Here is a 7,834-nt window from a genome sequence, read left to right on the forward strand (position 1 = left end):
TTGTCTCTCTCTGTCTCTGTGACTGTCTCTTCCTTCCCTCTCCCTCTCTCTCCCCCTCTTCTCCCTTCTCCCTTCGTCCTCGTCCCTCCCTTTCTCTCTCTCCACTCTTTCTTTCTTTCTTTCGTTCTTTCTTTCTTTCGTTCTTTCTTTCTTTCTTGTTGTTGGTTACTGGAGGTTTGAACTCAGGACTTGCCACTTGCTAGGCTGGCATAATAGCTCTGAGCCTGGCTCCCCAGGCCATAATACACGTTTAAGCTTGATTAATGAAGGTCCAGTGTGTTTTCAGCAGCCCACCCCTCACCCCACGCACTGACTTTAATTTTTTTTTAACTTTGGTTAAACCTGATCAAGCGAACACTGATGTGTAGGAACAAAGCGATCGTTTAAAATGTGATAATATATGTAACATACCAGGAACAATCTGCAACGACTACTGAAAAACACTGCAAGTCTCTAGAATTTGTTTAAAATAAATGTGGCCATGTCTGGGGATGTGAAGAATAGGATGTGTGCTCTGCTGAAATGTATGACACTGGCCTTGGGCGTGGGGTTGGGTGTTTACCTCAGGGTGCTCTACATACTGGCAGTCTACTGTGTCATGCTTTTGTTGTTATTGGTGGTGGTCACCGAGCTTGAACTCCAGGCCTAGGCTCAGTCCTTGAGCTCTTTCGCTCAAAGCTAGGGCTCTAACTTTGAGCCACAGCCCACTTTCGGTTTTTAGGTGGTTCATTCGAAGTAAGCGTTTCACAGATTTTCTTGGCGGGGCTGACTTCGAAACACCATTCTCAGATCTCAGCCTTCTGAGTAACTAGGATATCAGGGCTGAGGCACCGTCAGTGGGCACTCATGGTTATTTTTCTTGGTTAGCTCCTCCTTCTTTGTTTTTTTTCAAGTGCTATAGTTTGGTTAAGCATCCCTAAAAGGTTCAGGTGTTACAGGCTTAGACTCCAACCTGTGGGCCATAGGGAGATGGTGGAGCCTTTAAGAGGTAGTGTGTACCAGCTGGAAGTTTCAGCCCCAATGAGTGCCACTAAAGCACTTACCAGCTGCTTCTGCTCTGAGCTTCTTGGCTGCTGAGAGGTAAGCAGCTTCTCCACCCCACTCTCTTGCTCCTCCCACCTTAACTTACCACGCAACCACAGGCAGAGCAACATGGGCTGGGACCTCTGCAAATGGAAACCTTTCTTCATAAATGGATTGTCTTGGGCATTTTGTCACAATACGGGAAAATGGTAAGAGCAAGATTTTAGTGTCTTTCTGCTAAAGTACATGCCTCAAGTTAAAAGTATTATTTTTAATTCCTGCGAGAAGTTAGTTAAATTTCATCTGCATCTTGGCCTCTTCTGTTCAGGTAAAATTACTTCCTGCTTTTATGTGGCATAAGCCTTCACTAAATAGAATCTGAAAGAAGATGTGCAAAAATGGTTGGCATTTTGGAGCTAATTGGTGAGAAAAGGGACTGTTTCAGAAACGATTTCACAAACCTGGTGATGTGGTGTGTCCTCCACCAAGGTCATGGCCGGACATCCAGACCTTCATCCAGATAGGGAAAGAGCTTCTTCTTTTCCTGCATGGAGGTTGCAGCTAGGTTCTCCAACTTTTGTCAGGTTTATGGAGGAGCTTTCTCCTCTATTGTCAGCATACAGTATTACACAGCAGATGAATCTTCAGGCAGGGTCATGTGAGTCTGTGTCTCTGACGGTGGTGGAATTAGTGTTCCTATTGTTTGGTAGTATGGATGTTGGTGTTAGCGAATTGAGTCCCTTCCCATAGCTTGGTCCATTCCTTCTCTTCGCCACAGCTTAGCACGCTCCCTTCCTAGGCAGCACTAGGCCCCTGTAGTAAAGGTAGTAAATAATCACCTTCCGACCCCCTTTACCTTGGGATGGCACTTCTCTGGGGCAGCTACCACCATATAAGAACCCCTTAGAGAGACCTCAAGTCCCAGCAGCTGCAGGACCCTTAGCTACCATTTGGGCAGCAGCCATAAATCCTAGTCTGACATGATGAAGCCCCTGGCCTACACATCCACACCAGGGTCTCCGCCTCCTAGCCCCTTCTAGCCTCTCCTAAACCTCCTAGGTTATATAGGTCACCCCAGACAATAGCCAGTGCTTCTTCTCTCTTGTCTCTTGTGAGCAGGGATCTTGCCGGCCCTTTTCCTGGCAATAAACCTTTCTTTGTTCTCTGTACCTGGATGTCTGCGTGGTTCTCTGGTAAAGTCTCTTTTTTTTGGGGGGGGGGGGGGGTCCTGTCATGGGGCCTGAACTCTGGGCCTGGGCACTATTCCTCAGCTCTTAAGCTCAAGGCTAGCGCTCTACCACTTGAGCCACAGTGCCATTTCTGGCTTTTTGCTTATATGGTGCTGAGGAATCGAACGCAGGGCCTCAGGCATGCAAGGCTAGTACTCTACCACTGAGCCACCTTCCCAGCCCCTGGTAAAGTCTCGTAATCTTAATTTTGCTAAGAGTTGGTCATGTCAGAAGTAAACTGAAATGCTCAGAAGGGAGGGGAACCCTGATTCCTGCCAAGGCCCATTTGGGTATCTAGAACATGATTTTCAACCTATACAAGAGTATCAATTCAGGAAGCTGGCTGTAGGCTGCTAATGAAAAGCGTACCTGTCCAGTCACATTTTGTAGACAGGAAGTTTCCCACCCCAGGTGAGGAGCGTATAAATCAAATCGATTTCATTCCAGACAATATTGAACTGGCTGAAGCAGCCAGTTCAATTCCTGAATCAGCCTTGATCCTTCACCCTCTAGTTCCTCACCCCCACTTCCAGACCAGTGTAGTGATAATTCTCACAAATGATCAGTAGTTCCCTTGGAAAGATAGACTGCCAGCATGGAGTAGAGCAAAAGTACTGTCTCGACACCATGACCTTGAAATGGTGAGGGAAGGATAGTACTTTGTAATAAAGTGGTAATAAAAAATAGATGATAAAGTGAGGGAGGAGGGGGATTCAGATTGCTGTTGCCTCTAGGTATAAGTTGGAATGAGGGACTTAGGATATATTTTCAGGGAAATGAGGTCCGAGAACTCTTTAATGGTTGGTCCTAGAAGAAATAAGTGGGAACCAGGGAGAAAGACTTTCTGCTTGGGCCTCCTGCTCAATTTCCTTCTACATAAAATATGCAGTATGCCAATATTGGAGTACTATGTGCTGAATCCTTGCTGTGTGTTATGTTGTCCTGGTGAGAGGGCTGTCTTTATTCAAGGTAACTGTGTTTCTGATAGTTTAGGAAGAGACAGTTGTAATAGAAATCTGAGTTCAGAGAACCAGTAGACAGAATTAGGGACACAGGGGACTAGACTCATTTGAAAGTGCTCCTTGGTATGTGGAACTGATTTCCCCAGAAGAGGTTCAGTGCTGGGTATGCAAAGAGCCACAGGGTCTCTATCAAAAGACCTGTGGGTACTCAGGATGGGCTTATTTTTCTCTTGGGCAGAATCTTCCAGCACACTGTAGGGTACCTGTGTGACCGCAGGAAATCTGGTTTCATAATGACCAGCATGGTTTCAGCATATAACACCTACCAAGCACAAAACCCTGAGTCTGAGCTTCAGTGTTGCATTAAAAAAACAACCAAAACTTACTGGATGCAGCTCATGCCTGTAATTCTAGCTGCTCAGGAGGCTGAGATCCAAGGATTACGTTTAATGCCAGCCTGGACAGAAAAGCCTATGAGACTCTTACCTCCAATTAACCACAAAAAGCTAGAAGTGGAGCTATCTATTGCTCAAGTGGTAGAGTACCAGCCTTGTGAGAAAAAGCTAAGGGAGAGCATGCTGGCCTTCAAGCTGCAGCAGCAGCACAAACACACAGGTTGCCAATAAATGTTAGTTAGAATGAATGATCCTCAGATATTCGTTACTCAACAAGTATTTTGTTAGGGGACCTTCCATGTTGTCAACAAAGAGCAATTTAGGCAAGGTCTTTATCTCTGGAACTGAAATCCTAGCTAACAATTCAAAGTTTCTAAACAAGAGCTCTGCAGGTGGGCAGGGGGTGTGGCTTATTTGGAGATCACTTGAAACCCTGGGCTCAATCTCCACAACCACCAAAACTGAGGAGTGCTTTGATGGTGACACAGCCAGGTTTGGGGTGGGAAGATCCACAGGGAAGTTGATGACCACGAAAGATTCCATTGAGATGGTCACCTGAGTACTGGCAACACTTGGAGAAGGCTTCTGTGTAAAGAAGCCAAAAATAAGGACAAAAATAGTGAATATTGACAGTGAACCCAGTCTGATCCTAAGAAGATACAACAGTATTGTACACATGAACACTCCTGTGAGACTAAAAGTTCCTTCCCATTAAGAGGTGTATTTCTTTTTCTCTTTCTTTCTCTCTTCCCTTCTTGCTTTGTTGTTGTTGTTTCTTGGGACCCTTGGGGATTCAATTATCAAGATACATATTTCTGTTAAAAGTTTTTACTTTTTACTTCTGTGTTCCATAGTCACAGAAATTTAGAATATACTTGTGCTTTTTGATCAAGTATGTGCAAATTATAACAATGTCTATAAAGTAAGAGTTTAAGGTAAAAAAGGAAAGTGATAAATGCTTAATTGCTAAAGAGGGAAAAAGTGTATTGTTTTTTGTCGTCGGCCGTGGGGCTTGAACCCTGGGCTTGGGCACTGACCCTGCGTACTTCAGCTCAAGACAAGCTCTACCACTTGAGCCACAGTGCCATTTCCAGTTTTCTAGTGGTTTATTGGAGATAAGAGTCTCACGGACTTTCCTGCCTGGGCTGACTTTGAACCATGATCCTCAGATCTCAGCCTCCTGAGTAGTTAGGATTACAGGCCTGAGCCACCAGCTCCTGGCCTTATTTTTTGTTTTTGTTTTTTGGTCGGTCATTAGGCTTGAACTCTGAGCCTGGGTCCTGTCCCTCAGCTCTTCAGCTCAAGGCTAGCGCCTTACCACTTGAGCCACAGCACCACTTCTAATTTTCTGGTGGTTTATTGGAGGTAAGAGTCTCACAGACATTCTTGCCCCAGCTGGCTTTGAACTATGATCCTCAAATCTCAGCCTCCTGAGTAGCTAGGATTATAAGTGTGAGCCACCGCCACCCAGCAAAATATATATTTTTTAATGGCAGTATTTGACATTAGTATGCTTTTTAGACTCTATTGCTACATTTTAAACAGAAGTGAAATTTTTAATACCAATTTTGTAATACATAGGAAACTTAAAATTTACTAATATTTTCAGCTTATATTGAAAAGTCAGAAAAAAACATTTAAGTCTATTTCAGTTTTCTTTGAAGGAATATGAAAGAAACAAAAATACTTGAAGAGCATTTATCTTGAAAAAAATAGTTTCCTTTTTCTTTGCACAACAAACTCTCAAAAGTGATGATAAAATTACGTAAGGTATCTACCTGTAGTGCCAGCTTCCTGGGAGGCTGAAGCAGGATGATTGTTTGAGCCCAGGAATTTGAGACCTGCCAGAATAATATTGTGAGACCTCATGCCCCAAACAAGAAATCAAACCAAGCCAAAACAAATTAATTAAAGGAGAATAGGAAACTGTTGTTTTTTTTTTTAAACAATGATTAGGGTAACAATATTTTTATTGCTATAGTTACTATTTCTTGATATTTATGAACCACACATAAAGCGTTAAGTGGGCACCAGTGGCTTATTTTCTTCTCTAACATGAAATGAATGGTTGAATAGGTGCTGTTTATTGGAGAATATCAAAGGAATCTAGGAGTTTATCAATACTTTTTCTTTTTTGGTCTGTTGTGGGGCTTGAACTCTGGGCCTGGACCCTGTCCCTGAGCTCTTTAGGCCAAGGCTAGCACTCTACCACAGCTCCACTCCTGGTTTTCTGGTGGTAAATTGGGGATAAGAGTCTCATGCACTATCCTGCCCTGGCTGCCATGATCCTCAGATCTCGCCCTCCTGAGTAGCTAGGATTACAGACATGAGCCATGGTGCCTGGTATTTTTTAAATACCCTTTGGTTATGATTTAAAGCTAGTTTAATCGTTTTCATTAATTATATTTAATTATTCTGTGTGGCACACATCTGTAATCTCGGTATTCAGGAGACTGAGGTAGGAGGATGAAGAGTTCAAGGCCAGTCTGGGCCACAAATGGAGACCCTCTGGGGAAAAAGGGAGGAGAGAGAAGAGAGGAGAAAGAATGCACATTTGCAATGACAGAACATAAACGTAAAGGTGATTTAACATTTGTTTAATGCATTGTCAAATACAGTACATATGTATATTTGATTAAAGGGAATTTTTACTTTCACTCAGTTTGACTAGCAATAAAACTGTCATTCAACACAAGTAAAGAGCAGTATGTCCCAATATCTGACTAACATTATTTTCTACAATCCTCTTTACTATGTTAACTGCTTTGGGAGTCAGGATTTGCAGAGCTCAGCTAAAGAGGTACTTCTTGGATATGGGATACATTTGTCTTATTATCTTATTTTTTTAATTAGTCATGGGGCTTGAACTCTTTGCCTGGGCACTGTCCCTGAACTCTGCAACTCAAGGCTAGTACTCTACTACTTAAGACACAACATCACTTCCAGTTTTCTGATGGTTTATTGGAGATAAGAGTCTCACGGACTTTCCTGCCCATGATCCTCAGATCTCAGCCTCCTGAGTAACTAGGATTACAGGCATGAGCCACCGGCACCCGGCTTATTATCTTTAAAATAAAATAGCAATAATAAAAATACTAGACGATTATATAAAGTTTATTACATAATTATTTATTATAAATTATAGACTTTGTTTTTTCTTGGAGTAATAGTTCAAGATAGGATAAATACTCTTGGCTTTTGGAAAAATTGATATATAACAAAACAATGGAAGAGCCACATGTATGGACATTTAAATTGTTATTAGCCCATATTAATTGTATAAGATAATGGGCTTCATTGTGACATATTCACGCATGCACATGACATACTTTGATTGTGCCAACCTCTGTTTCCTTCTCTTATCTTCCCCACCCCTTTTTCTGGTTCTTCTCATCTTTAATAGTACCCCTCTGATTTCATGACATTTCCTTCTTTCTTTTCTAGATTCATATATAGACATTCTTTTTAGTTTATTTTACTGAATTTAGATCCTCATGCTCTCACTTGGCTTTTTTGCTCACAGCTGGTACTCTACCACGTAAGCCACACCTATCTGAAAAATAACTAAAGCAAAAAGGGCTGGGGATGTGGCTCAAGTGATCATCTGTCTAGCACAAGGCCTGAGTTCCGCTGCAAAGCAAGCAGAACCGAACAACAGAAACCCCACCAATACCACACATACACAAAATAAGTTGTTAATGATTTTTAAGCGAGTTTTATTTTTACTTCTTAGAATCTAAGAAAAGAAGCAGAAAATGTGAATAAGAAAATATAGCAAAATGATAATGATGGTTTTAGTAAAATGGTGGGGTTGCCAAATGCCAGTGTCTCATGCCTGTAATCCTAGCTACACAAAGAGGTTAAGAGATTCAGAGGATAGACTCTGCCTCCAAAATAACCAGAAAAAAAAAAATCCAAGCTGCAAGCAGGATGCAAGCAAGCCAAATGTGAGTGAAGCCCTGAGTTCAAACCTTAACACTGGGAAAAAATAACAATGGTGGGATTATGATAATTTTTGGTGCTTGACATTTTTGAACATCGACTCTGCAAAAGATCACTTCTTTGCCGACTAGTAAGTAATTTGTTCAACCTCTTAATGATTCCTCATGTCATTGCCTATTGTCACTGTACCTTGAGTCAATTCAACACTCTGGAGGCTGGAGCAGGAGAAGTATGAGTTCGAGGGCAACCAGAGTTACACAATGAGACTCCATCTCAAAAACAC

This window comes from Dipodomys spectabilis, unplaced genomic scaffold (genome assembly GCF_019054845.1).
Source record: "Dipodomys spectabilis isolate Male_0828 unplaced genomic scaffold, ASM1905484v1 ptg000024l, whole genome shotgun sequence".
Taxonomy (NCBI): domain Eukaryota; kingdom Metazoa; phylum Chordata; class Mammalia; order Rodentia; family Heteromyidae; genus Dipodomys; species Dipodomys spectabilis.